The 12,858-nt window shown below is 35.7% G+C and overlaps 1 long non-coding RNA gene across 2 annotated transcripts in view; it reads right to left on the reverse strand.

The window, feature by feature from the left end:
* Positions 1-12,858, reverse strand: part of LOC111731269 — a 213,032-nt gene that overhangs the window by 148,365 nt on the left and 51,809 nt on the right. The window contains exon 2 of one of the 2 annotated variants that reach the window (XR_002777052.1): positions 6,252-6,292. The exons of the other annotated variant lie outside the window; for it this stretch is intronic. This is a non-coding gene — a long non-coding RNA (uncharacterized LOC111731269). The remainder of the gene's footprint in view (positions 1-6,251; positions 6,293-12,858) is intronic. 2 annotated transcript variants of the gene reach the window in all.

Genomic DNA, 12,858 nt, shown 5'->3' on the forward strand with positions numbered 1-12,858 from the left:
TACATATATACAATGGAATAATACTCCCCCATAAGAAGAGATGAAATACTGCCATTTGCAACAACATGAATGGACCTTGAGATAATCATGCTAAGTCAAATAAGCCAGACAGAAAAAGTTGAAAATCACATGATATCAGTTATATGTGGCATATAAACCTAAAAGCAACAAATGAGCAGGACAAATAGAGACTCATGGACATGGACTATAGACTAGTGGTTACCAGAGAGTAGGGGATGGGGGAAAAGGGAGTAGGTATATGGGTAAAGGGGGTCAAATATAGGAGAGTAGGGAGAGGATGAAGTGGGTAAAGGGGATCAAATATATGGTAGCTGAAGGAAACTGGAGTTTGGGTGGAAAACACACAATAGAATATACAGATGTCAAATTATAATATGCACCTGAAAATTATATAATTGTATTAACCAATGTTCCCCAATAAACTTAATTTATAAAAAAGAAAAAGAAAAAAGAAAACTGACTAATCCATAGCAGTTCTGGAATGGTTAAATGCATAAGAAATTTTGTTATATCTTTACTGTAACAATTTAGAACTACTAGCTTCAAGAGGCAAAAGAGAGTTACTCAATAGCTTTTATTGGTATTCTAAAAGAGCACTAATTCAGTATCATTAAAACTTTTTCATACTTTTTGAGATTGCTCCTTAATGTTACAATTCGATTTTAATTACCTGACCATGCGAAATGGTTTTTGAAAAGCAGATCTTGCCTCTTAGTATATTGAAAATACTTCTTCTATTTAAATTCTTGCTTAGATTGTATCTCGGGAATTACATTATCAGCTAATATTTAATCTATATAATGACAGCTCTGTTGACATTCCAAGTCTCTCTATTCAAGTTGCATACAAAGATACCAGCTAATCCAGGAGGATTCCTCAAGGGATAGTTTGAGAGAAAGTAAACCTTACATTAACCTAAGAAAAAAATCAAGTCTCCACCAAGAGTAGATTTCTGGGAGGAGTGAAATATAGGATAAAAAATAGCTTCAATAGCATCTATTTATAATTGTACCTCTAACATTTTACCTAAGATGAAACTATAAACTGGCTTCCATGTCTATATTCACATGAACATAAATGTGTCTCCATCACCCACCACAATGCCTGACACACAAAGATGCTCAACAAAGTTTTCTGGGAAAAAATGAGTAGAGAAACAATCTAATGTCAAATGTTTGAGATTATCCTCCATTTTATATTACCCCAACCTCAGCTTTCTTCCATTAGAGGAAGTCATCAGCAGTTGGCACTAGTTTAATTATATTTTAGGAGAGATACAAAAACATAAAATCTATGCTCACAAAACATGAGCCAAAAAACATCTAACTGCCTAAGTATGGCCATTCTCAACTGCCCTCCATTTCCTTCTTAAGCACTGCTTAAATGTTCCCTTATTGCCAATTTCAGATATATGTCTTAAATAAGTAATAAGATAATTAGCCTTGAAGTATACACACTCAACAGGCCAACTATTAAAATAATACAAGACCTTGGGAAAAAAATAATGCATTGTAAAAAATATCATGAAACTCCAATGGAGAGTGAAATAAGCAGGCTAGAGGGCAAAACTGAATCAGACAAGTTTGAACTGTAATCTCCATGATTCTACTTTAGCATGGAAATTTCTGGACAAAGCAGAGATTTTCATGGCAATCAGGAGATCTGGGATCCAGCTAAAATGTAAAATCTAAGCAGCAATGGAAGCCTGTGCATGTGATAGCCTCCAGTGTGAATTTTGTTTTGGTTTCTTTTCTTTTCTTGCACACTGTAGACACTGAATAAATATTTTATCCAACTTTCCACATCTGTAAAAATGATCATCTCAAAAGTTTCTTCCAGGCCTAGCATGCAATGATTCTAAGATTTTAGGTTTCACTAACATAGAATCAGAGACTAATTAGAAGGGGGCGGGGGGGGCCATGAAGAAACTGCTGCTTTCTGAAATTTATCACCAATCATCTCTAAACTCTAGATCCATCTCAGAATCAAAATGAAGACTTCTCATTTTCTCTAATGTTTAAATGTCCAGAATATGTTATTTTGCACTGAAATTAAAATATTTTTAATTTTAAGACATCACCTGGGCTTGGTTTCATATCTTTACTTGAAGTGGATCTTTACATGAGAAGCCCGGCCAACATCTAGCAATCAACAGGATAGACTGGGCTAGGTTGTTTCTTTAACCTCAATTCTCTTACATCCAAGAGACATGTCTGGACCAGCATCACTAAAGCAATCCAAACTAAGACCTTCGAGTAGTCCAGTTTTCTCAGCTGAACAAGATTGACTGGGACTAGCCACCACTAGAACCATTTAGATCTGACCTTTCAATAACAATTTCTTGTCCTCCTCCTTTGTGCCTTGGTACTATGCTAGTCAGTAAGGATTCAGAGGTAAACATGACATAACCCTCCTCTCAAAGTTCATAGTTTAGCAGTTCATACAGAGAAATGAATAGAGAAATACAACAATAAGATGTACATATGAGAGGCATCTAACAGTCTTCAGAGGCGAAAAGAGGCAACACCTAAGATCAGACCTGAAAAATAACTGGAATAGGATAAAGCGATAAGACTTTAGAGAAGAGTGACCCATATGGTAGAACAGGAAGTTCAATGTTGGCCAGTATTGGTGTAGCAACAGAAAATGCAGTAGTGTTTCTATATCTAGGTGTGGTCTTCCATCCACCTACAGAGTCCCACCTGGGGGAGCTGCTAAATATGCAGATTTCTAGAATCCAATCCAGCCTGACTGAATCTGAATTTCTTGGGAATGTGGTCCAGAGTTCCAAATTATAAAAGTTCAAGTGATTTTGATAAAATTTGAGGATTGAGAACCTCTGCAATAGCTAGCAGCTCCTTCATGCAGGTGGCTGCCAAAATCCAGGAGCTGAAGATGATAACAAGTCTGTACAGGAAGACAGTCGGCAATAGAGAGCCTTGAGTGGGTTCCCAGTCACCAGGTTAGCATTTTGAAACAGATTTGAGTTATGCAAGAAAAGAAATTGTGATCCTGGACAAATTACCAAGCCAGGATTCTACCACAGAAGAAAATGTCAGTATTTGTGGACCAGAGCTGGAAGACAGAGCAAGACCAACTTACAAGAATGATGAAAAAATTAAATCATAACTAGATCTTAAGGTCAGGGATAAACTGGCAGTGTAGGTGACCTCTGCTGAGAGCCAGAATGTTGGTCCAGGTCTGTATCTAGGAGTTGGTTGGACTCTGATGATGAAATAAAACAGTTGCTGAGGCTGGTAAATCAGGCAGGCCCATACATCCTGGGAATAGATGATATGATGTGGTATGCTAGGTTACGGTATGACTTAGTATTCTAATAAAGTCAGTGAATCCCTTTTGCCCTATTATCATTCTCAGTGCTTGTAAATATATAACTCTCAATATTTCAATATTTATCTCCTTTATAATTAAGTAGAATCTGTTCATATTCCTAACCAGACCTAAATCTCAAATTGAGGTGTTCTCCAGCAGGATTAGAGACTCACCTCTTTGATATTTGAGATCAACATAAGTTTGTGATTGTAATTTGAAATCACTGATCGATGCTGGCCTTTCTAGTGCAAAATAATCAGATCCTTTAATCAAAGCATTTTTCTGACTTAATCTTCATTTAGAAGGTAATTAATTTCACTTGTTGTTCCTAAATGATTAGCAGCTTCTGCAGGTCATAGAATCAGTTAAAGAAACTACGAGCAATACCAAGCAAAAAGCCCTGCTGTGTACTGTTATATTAATGAATCCAACCTGGTGTTCATGCTTTTGTCACTCTAGCCTGGTTGACATTCAGCCATTTTCAAAACTCATGGAGTTCTAATCAAAATGTGTACAAAATGTCTTCAACTAGCTTTTTTTAACCAGAAAACAAAGGGTAATATATCATATGAGGTCTAGAATCAGGAAGATCTGATTTAATCTCACCTTGCATTAACTTGCGTGAACCTGGAGAAGTTATCACCCAGATCCTTATCTGTAAAATGGAGGTATTAATATTACCTAGCTCTTTAGCTCATAGAACTGCTTTAGAGATGAGATCATTGTATGAAAAACACTAAGAGCATATGGTGAATTAATGGTTATCATTCTTGTTGCTATTGTTATATAGGCCACTCTAGCCTACAGGTAACAACCACAAAAATCACCTATGTTTTACTGGGATGTGTCTCCCCTTGATAATGCAAAGTGCCTCACAGGTTTCCACTGGGAACTCTCAAGAGAATGATATCTTTATTCATAATCAAGTGCAATCTACTAGATTGGCTTTCATCATGTTCTTCCTCTCCTGCTCAGTGTCTTAAGTTATGTCCAAGGTCCATGGCTTGCAGAGACCACTGGTAAGAATGCTCATGTTTGAGCCTACAATTTTGCCTTCTGATATTCTCAAAAACCTAATGCACTGAAGTCCAAATGATGTCACACTCCATCACCTGGAGTAGGGTGACTGGGTACCAGTCATTCATACTTTCTTATGAAAACAATTTTTTCGGTTAGTTTGTGGAGCTCCACTTTCCATACAGTTCAAAAAGGGGTACATGCACTGAGCCAAGAAAACGATATCTGAAAGAAACTGTAGACTGTCCTTCATCCCCATTCCCCTTCCAAGCTCTTTTCACCAATTCTCCCCAAATCAACATGCAATAAACCCTTCTAACTGTGATTAGTGGAAGACAGTATAATTCAGGGGTTGAAAGCAAGAGATCTGAATCAGACAACTTCGGTTTAAGGGGGAAATGACAGTGGCTCTGTGCTCAGTTTTTTTGTTTTTTGTTTTTTTTGTTTTTTGGGGGTTTTTTTTGCTTTTTTTTTTTCAGCAATAACACTGATATAATAATAAAACCTAATTCACAGAGAAATTTTGGGAGACTAGATGAGATGAAAAATTTGAAACACTTAGTATGGTTCCCAGCACGCAGCGTTGGCTCACTAAATGGTGGTAACGGACATTAACTATGACTCCATTTCTGGTATGGACTGCATGTTTGTATTCTCCCAAAATTAACATTTGAAATCTAATCCCCAATGTGTTGATATTTAGAAGCGGGGCCTTTGGAAGATAATCAGGTCATGAGGGTGGAGCTCTCATGAATTAAATTAGTGCCCTTATAAGAAGCCAGAAAGCTAGCTTGCTCTCTTTCCACTACAAGTCAGCAGTCTGCAACCTGGAAGAAGGTTCTTGCTAGAATCCAACCCTACTGATACCCCAGTCTTGAACTTCCCAGTCTCTAGAACTATGAGAAATAAATGTATATTGTTTAAGCCACCCAATCTGTGGTAATTTGTTATAGAAACCCAAATTGACTGAGACACTATAGTTTAAGACAAAACTAAGATTTCTTCCACAACCTAATAGAATCATGACTGTTTCTATCCCTATAGTTTTTGTTTCTCTTTTAATGATTTCTACAGGATCATTAGCTATTGGGCTTAAAAATCCTTAAACTGTGAGAAGATGATATGGAACTTTGTTTTTCAAAACCAACAACCAATTATATACTATGTAAGGCTGAAACATCAGATTTACAAAAAGATTTATTCTTCATTTTATACAAACTTGCCTCTTAAGCAGATTAGTTGAAGACTATGCCATACTGATTTAATTAGTTTTATAATCATTGTGCCCCAGAATTATTCCCTTATTGAAAAAGTGAATCACAAATGTACTCACATAAATATATATTAAAGCAGCTCAATCCATAGTAATAACATATGCATATCACCTAATAATATAAAATGCTATTTCACATTTGTAACTTAATTTAATCCTCACAACAATCACATAAGGAAAGTATACTTGACATTGTTTCTCTATTATGGATAAGGAAACTAAAGCTCAGAAAGGGTAGGTAAATTGTACAAGTCACACAGCTGATAATAGTGAAACCAGCATTTCAATCTAAGACTTTTCGAATCATATACCAATGCTTGCTTACTGTGATACTGTTGGTTAAAATTATTTGCTTCGATTAATTCTGCTGTGTATGAATTTTGGTATGCCAATCCATTACCCTCCAATTCTGCTCAATTCACTTACTAAACATTTAAAAAGAATTCATCCTACCATGTGTCACAATACAATGCCAAGTATCATCAGGATTCCTTATCCTTCTCTGACCTCTTTTGAGTTCCCACCTGGGAAAAATTATGGACAAAGAGAATCTAGAAAGCAGTTTGGGAAAGAGTCAGTAAGCATGAGTCACCATCACTGGGCTCACCTAAGACTGGCATCACTGGGTTTTCTGAGGTGCTTCGGGACCTGTGAGAAAACATAAAATCAAGGATGAGAACTAAGACAGAACTTCACAGATTGTGCTCTCCTCCTTCTCCTATGCCTTATTAGACCAATGGGTCCCGACTCTATTTGCATTTTAGAAATACTTGAGCTTTCCAAACATCCCAAAGCCTGAGTTCCACCTAGGCCAATTAAATCAGAATCTCTGGAAGAGAGGCCAGGATATGAGTACTAGTTTATAAAAGCTTACTGGTGCTTTCAGTGTGCAGTCAGGATTTCAGAACCAGCACACTGGGACAACCACTACATCTCAAGGGCAAGGAGAAAGATGAAACTGCCTGGTCCAGTGGAAAAACTGGAATCTGGGTCAAGAGATAACCAGATTCAGATTCCTCCTATCATCTCTGGCACCAAGTGCTAGAATAATACAGGAAAATCCTGTGTCACCCAGGTTAAGCTCTCTATTCCTTTATGTGGCCTGAAGTGTTTCTAGACAATAAAGATTACCCTATTCCCAATTTTTATTGTACTTTCTGTGATTATGGTGTTAATGTTATTAGGGCTTTTGGGGTTTGTTGGGTGGACTAGTTTCACCACCAGAATGAAAAGAAAGGAAATCATTCAAAATTCATCCTTTAGAAAAGAATCTGGGAATATAAAACCTAATGATTTCATCCCTACATTTTTTATCCTTTTTCTACTCTCTGAAATTCCTTTTAGACCTGGATTATTTGTGAGTTCAAATCAAACATAAGTCTTAATTATAGATATTGAATGTTAAATATCACAAGAAAAATAAACTCATATATGAGAAAATAAACTCACATATAAGAAAAATCCTAACTTTGCTCTTGATTTATATGACTAAATATATTTCTTAAAGGAAATCATTCTTTACGTTTGCAGGATATTTCAGATGAAGATGTGGTCTTTTTGCCACTGTGCTGAACTTGTCCCATCTGCCCTGATAAAAATACAAGTTATAGTTTCAAGACTCTCCATAGGAATTCTTTAACTCTGTATCAACAAAGAAATCATTCTTGAAATACATCTGATGATATGATAGACTGGTAAAGTCAAATCTCTCCAGAAGCAAAAATTAACTATGATTACTTGATGTAAGACATCACTCAAACCAATCAAATGTTATTTTGGGAAATCATAAATTTATATCCAGCGTCAGTTTGTCACTCATTAAGTTCTTATAAGAATGATTAGGAAATTATCTTAATAAGTAAACGTTAGTCTTAAACTCTTCTTAGTTTGATGGCTTAAAAATATAAGTTTATATCAACTAATTGAGTCATGCTAAAAGTCTGAGCCTGTTTGGAGAGTTATTTATTCCAATATTAATAAACTTTACCCGGGATTGATGAGGAAATTCTTGCATTGCTCTATTCTGCAACAAATCTACCTACCACATGCTAGCAAAGCTTTCAAAATATGGTTTTATAATTAATATTATTTATTGGGCACCTACTATGTTCCAGGCACTGTGTGAGGTGCTAAGAATACATGAAAGTCTCATTATCTAAAAGTGTTCCCGTACACAAAAACTCCGGGAGCAGTCTGCATTCTTGTCAAGGTGTTGTTTTAGTGACTGACATGAATCACCACCTCCTGCAGTCAACTATGACAGCAGGCAAAGCTTCTTAACAGGGAGTTACTGATCCTGCAGCTGTATTTTGCTTGTCACTCCTTTGAAAGATGCTTACTTTGAAGATCTCGATCATGTGGAAGAGAAGAAGCACAATGTAACAACCAATAAATTGACAAAGAGAGAGGTTTTAGAGCCACAAATAAATCATTTTGTCAGTAACTCAGAGTGATTACAGAGGAAGTAAACATCGTGAAGAAAATACAAAAGAGATTCCATTCCATTTCATTGAAAGATAGACATTACTAGAACTGTTTACTGTGGTACCTTAAGGATCCTGGAGAGGCTCCCTTGATTAGATTTTCCTTTGGGCAAGGGGTGAAAGGGAAACTCATCATTTCTATTCTTGCTATAGTACTTTAAAATATGTGATATCATGCAGTATCTGTCTTTCTGTTTCTGGTTTATTTCACTTAGATTAATGTTCTCCATGTTCATTCATATTGTCACAAATGGCAGGATTTCCTTCTTTATTAAGGATGAATAATACTCCTGTGTGTATGTATATGTGTGTGTGTATCATAAATGTCCACTGACAGATGATGAACGGATAGAGAAAATGAGATATATATATATATATATATAAACATACACATATATATACATACACATACATACATACACACATATATACATGTCAGTTTCATTTGAGATCTGAGAAGATCCTAATTATGATATCTTGCTCTTAATAACTATGGTTAATTATACAATAGCTGGTAGAAAATTCTACTAATTGTTAGTTATAAACTTAAAAATCACTAAAGCTAGGTATAACGATTTTAAAATATGGCCTCAAATTCTTTAACATTCCTCACATTGGAAGCAGGAGGTCTACCTCTCTTCCACTTGAATCTAGGCAAGCTTGTGACCGCTTTAACTAACAGAGTACAGGCTTCCCATTTGAGGTTAGAATAGGTCATGCCCCTTCCATCTCATTCTCTGGGGAGGCTCACTCTGGAGTAAGCCAAGCACAATATAAAAAGTTTGCCCACACCGAGACCTCCACAGTGAAAAGGACATGTGAAGGTGCTCTAATCAGCAGTCCCAGGTAAGCTCTCATCTATTGACCAGCGTTGACTGCCAGCCATCTTGGATGTCTAGCCGAGAAAAGCCTTCAGATGGCCAGAGCCCTGGCTGGCATCTAACTATAACTGCAGGAGAAATCCCAAGTGAAAACTGTCCAGTTAAGCCTATCCTGAATTTCTGACTCACAAAAGTAAGAGTAAGATCAAATAGTTGTTGGGTCTAAGTTTGGAGTCAATTTATTATAAAGCAATAGAAATTCATATACCAGGAAATGTAAAACTTGAGTTTCTTATCTCATGCCACTTCACTTGCACTGTTCTGACTCTATTTTCCACGTGATAAGAGAACGACGCATTTAAAATGTGGTCAAATGTAAACACTGGCTTTGATGTACATAACAGGATAGAAAAAGATTTAAATTGGGAGGTATTGTTGACTTCGGTCTCCTGGAAACACAGCCCACAGAGGCCAAGGCTCACCAGAAGCTCTGTTAGAATAAGGGTGGTCACACCTCAGGCCTTTGAACCAATCCGGCCTGCCACCCATTTCATATAAAAACAAAATACAAATGGTTCACAACACCTAAGGCATTTACTATCTTGCCCTTTACTAAAAAATCTGCCAGTTCCTGAGTTAGCGAATGGCAAAATTGAAACGGGAATATAAGTCTTCTGATTCATATATGAGTATTCTTTTTTCAATGTTGCCTGAAAAGAATACAATTTTTCATTAACATATGCATATTTTAATGAGCCTATTTCATAATTCTATAAGTTTAATTTACATCATTACTTCTTAAATTTTATAAGGATTATTTCCTTTTTGGATTTTTTGGACAGGTGGAGTTGTTCATTTTTTGTTTTGCTTTTATTTTTGCTTTCAAAAAGAAGGGTTTTAGTCACAGGAGGGTAAATATATATTATTTATTTTTCTGTAATATCACCAGTAAAGGAAAAGAGAAGAATATTGATATCTTAGATTAGGGGTTGGCAAACTTTTTCTCTAGGGCCAAAATATTTTTCACTTTGCAAATCAAACAATGTGTGTCACAACTATTCAGCTCTGCGGTTTAACCCAAAAGCAGACATAGACAAGGCATAAATAAATGGGCTTGGCAGTGTCCCACAAGATTTTATTTACAAAAACAAATTGTGGACCAGAGTTAGTCTGTGGTCCTAGTTTGCCAGTCCCTTGTCTCAGATGATTTGGAGACATCTGCTACATATAATAAGATTGAAGTTACAAATTCTACACAGAAAATAGGGGAATGCCAAACATGAGGTTTATGTAATAACAATATTTTGCCTGTATACTACATATTTTTCCTCTATACTCTAAAATAATACTTAATATCCAGGTTGAGAATAATACTGAATTAGAGTTGAATTAGTATTACTGAAAGACCTCATAGTTAAAATTTAGTCATTATTATTAAATCTTGAAAGTCTTACCTTTTTACAGTTGATTTATTTCTCCAAGAAATAAAAGGAGGTCATTCTAGATTTCAATAGCCCCACCAAAAGCTACCTCCCAGCTATAGAGTCCTAAAATAGGGTCTTTTTTATTCTGTTGCCAAACTTACCTAAACACAGTATTCTCAGACTGTGTCAGATTTTTTCCTCCTAGTTTTCACATTCCCTGAAGTTCTCCTAATATCAAAAAAAAAAAGTCTTATTTTCATCAGTTAAGACAGGACATTCCACTTTCAAAGAGAGAGGATTTCTAATCCCTTCTATAGGGCTTTATACTATCATCAATTTCCTGGACATGCTGTCACCTATATAAAGGACCAACACCATCTAAAGGCTAACCACTCAGGGGCAAAGTGGATAGGGTGAGGGAGACAGTGACCCTGTCCCTACTGCACATAGTTGAAGATGATATTAAGAAGTAGATTTTTGGAAACAAAGTATGTTTTATTTTTCAACTTAAAATAAATGTCTACTTAACAAAAAATAAAATAAATTTTTTTCCATTGCTACAAGCAAATAAGTAGATTTTCCAGAGATTCAAAATAAAAAAAAAAAGAGTATTTCTTTTGTGCTTAAGATACATCTAGATTTCAGAAATTTTAAAAATGCACTGATAAAGTAAGCAACTAATAATTAGAAATATATAGAAATGTTGATTATATATAGAAATGTGTGAATATATAGTAATAATAATTATAAAAAGCAAAATACAAACATTATAATATTACTTTGAACAATTACAATTTCTATCTAAAGAATAGAAAATTTTGAAGGATTTGCTTTGAAAGCTTTGAAAGTTATCCACATGTAAAAAATTCAAAATTGCTGTAAAGTGTAAAAATTATCCCTTTTTTCCATCTAAAGGTAAGTCAAAATTGTTGTGCAAATTTTCTTCAAAATTTTTGAAAAGGAATTTTCCAGAAAGGAAAATCTCTAAAGCTACATAATAAAAACTTCAGGGAAACCCTTCTCAGTTCTTGCATCTATAGAGCACAGGCAAAACGAACCATACTCATCCATGTGTGTGCACGCATACACACACACACACACACACACACACACACACACTCTACAGTGTATGTTTATTAATTGATTCAACAAATTTTTTGAGTGCCATGTACATTAATTTGTACACAATGTACATGTATGAACACATATATACAGTTGACCCTTGAAAAACACGGCTTTGAACTGCGCGGGTCCACCTATATGTGGATTTTTTTCAATAAATATCTGTACTATTTCTAATCGGCGTTTGGGAGTTACAGATGCAGAGGGCTTACTGATAAATTGACCTAGGCCATTTTACATAGGGGACTTGAGCACCCATGGATATTAGTATTCGTGGGGGTCCTGGAAACAACCCCCCATGGATACCGAGGGATAACTAAGTTTTTGGGGAGTCAAAAGTTATATGGAGATTATGGACTGCACTCCTAATCCTCACGTTGTTCAAGGGTCAACTGTATTATGTGAAGATGACTTTGTGTGTATGACTATATCTGTGAGAGCAATGTCAAGAGAAAGGCCTAAGGGCAAAAAGGACATATACACATAAGATGACATCTAACTCCCTAAGGGCACCAGAAATTATCCTCTGGAGCAGGTTATATATATATATGTAGATGCCATAAATCTTGATGTTAAAGATTACAATAGTCATGGAGGTAAGAACAGAATGATCTCAAAGGTATCCTTCTAGAGGGTAGAAAATGGCATTGGTGGGCAAAGATGGAAAGACACATGCTCTTGAGAGAGGACATGGAGGTAATGAGAGAAAAGATAAGCTATGTTACATATCTGATTGAGAGTAGTGACTAAAATGAGGACTTCTTCTCTATACCTTTCAATTCAACATTTCGAAGTGAAATTAATTATTCTAAAATACTTCCGAAGTTGCATGGAAGTCTGCTTAAATTTATGGTTGTTTGGATTGTACTTAGCAATGCAACCAAACTACTGTTTTCATTTCTAAAGTAAGAGAAATTTAGGGCTGCCCATTCGCTTTTCTCCTTAATCTCTGGCAAACTGATATTTCAACTATTTTTTTTAAATTCATGAAACAAGGCACCAAAACAGTGTACTAGACATGAGATGCTGCTCGTGTGGGAAGTAATTCACATAGATGCTAGAGATAAGGAATGCTCTTGTCATACTGGCACAGCCAACCTCAAATCTCACAGGCCATTACATTTTGTTTGAGTTATTAGGTGGCTACAACCACCACAAGAATACAACTGAGGAAAATCCAACATGGCAGAATACTAAGAAGTAATTTCTGCAGGGATGAAAACAACTTAGTCATTACAAAAGTCAGACCCTAGATTTCCAAACTAACAGAGATCCAGTTTTTAATTCTGATTTAGAAATATGATGTACATATATCAGAAGTACATCATTTCATAAGAGAAGCAGAAAAAAACTCTTTGCCCTAG

The sequence above is a fragment of the Pteropus vampyrus genome, unplaced genomic scaffold (genome assembly GCF_000151845.1).
Source record: "Pteropus vampyrus isolate Shadow unplaced genomic scaffold, Pvam_2.0 Scaffold11, whole genome shotgun sequence".
Classification (NCBI taxonomy): domain Eukaryota; kingdom Metazoa; phylum Chordata; class Mammalia; order Chiroptera; family Pteropodidae; genus Pteropus; species Pteropus vampyrus.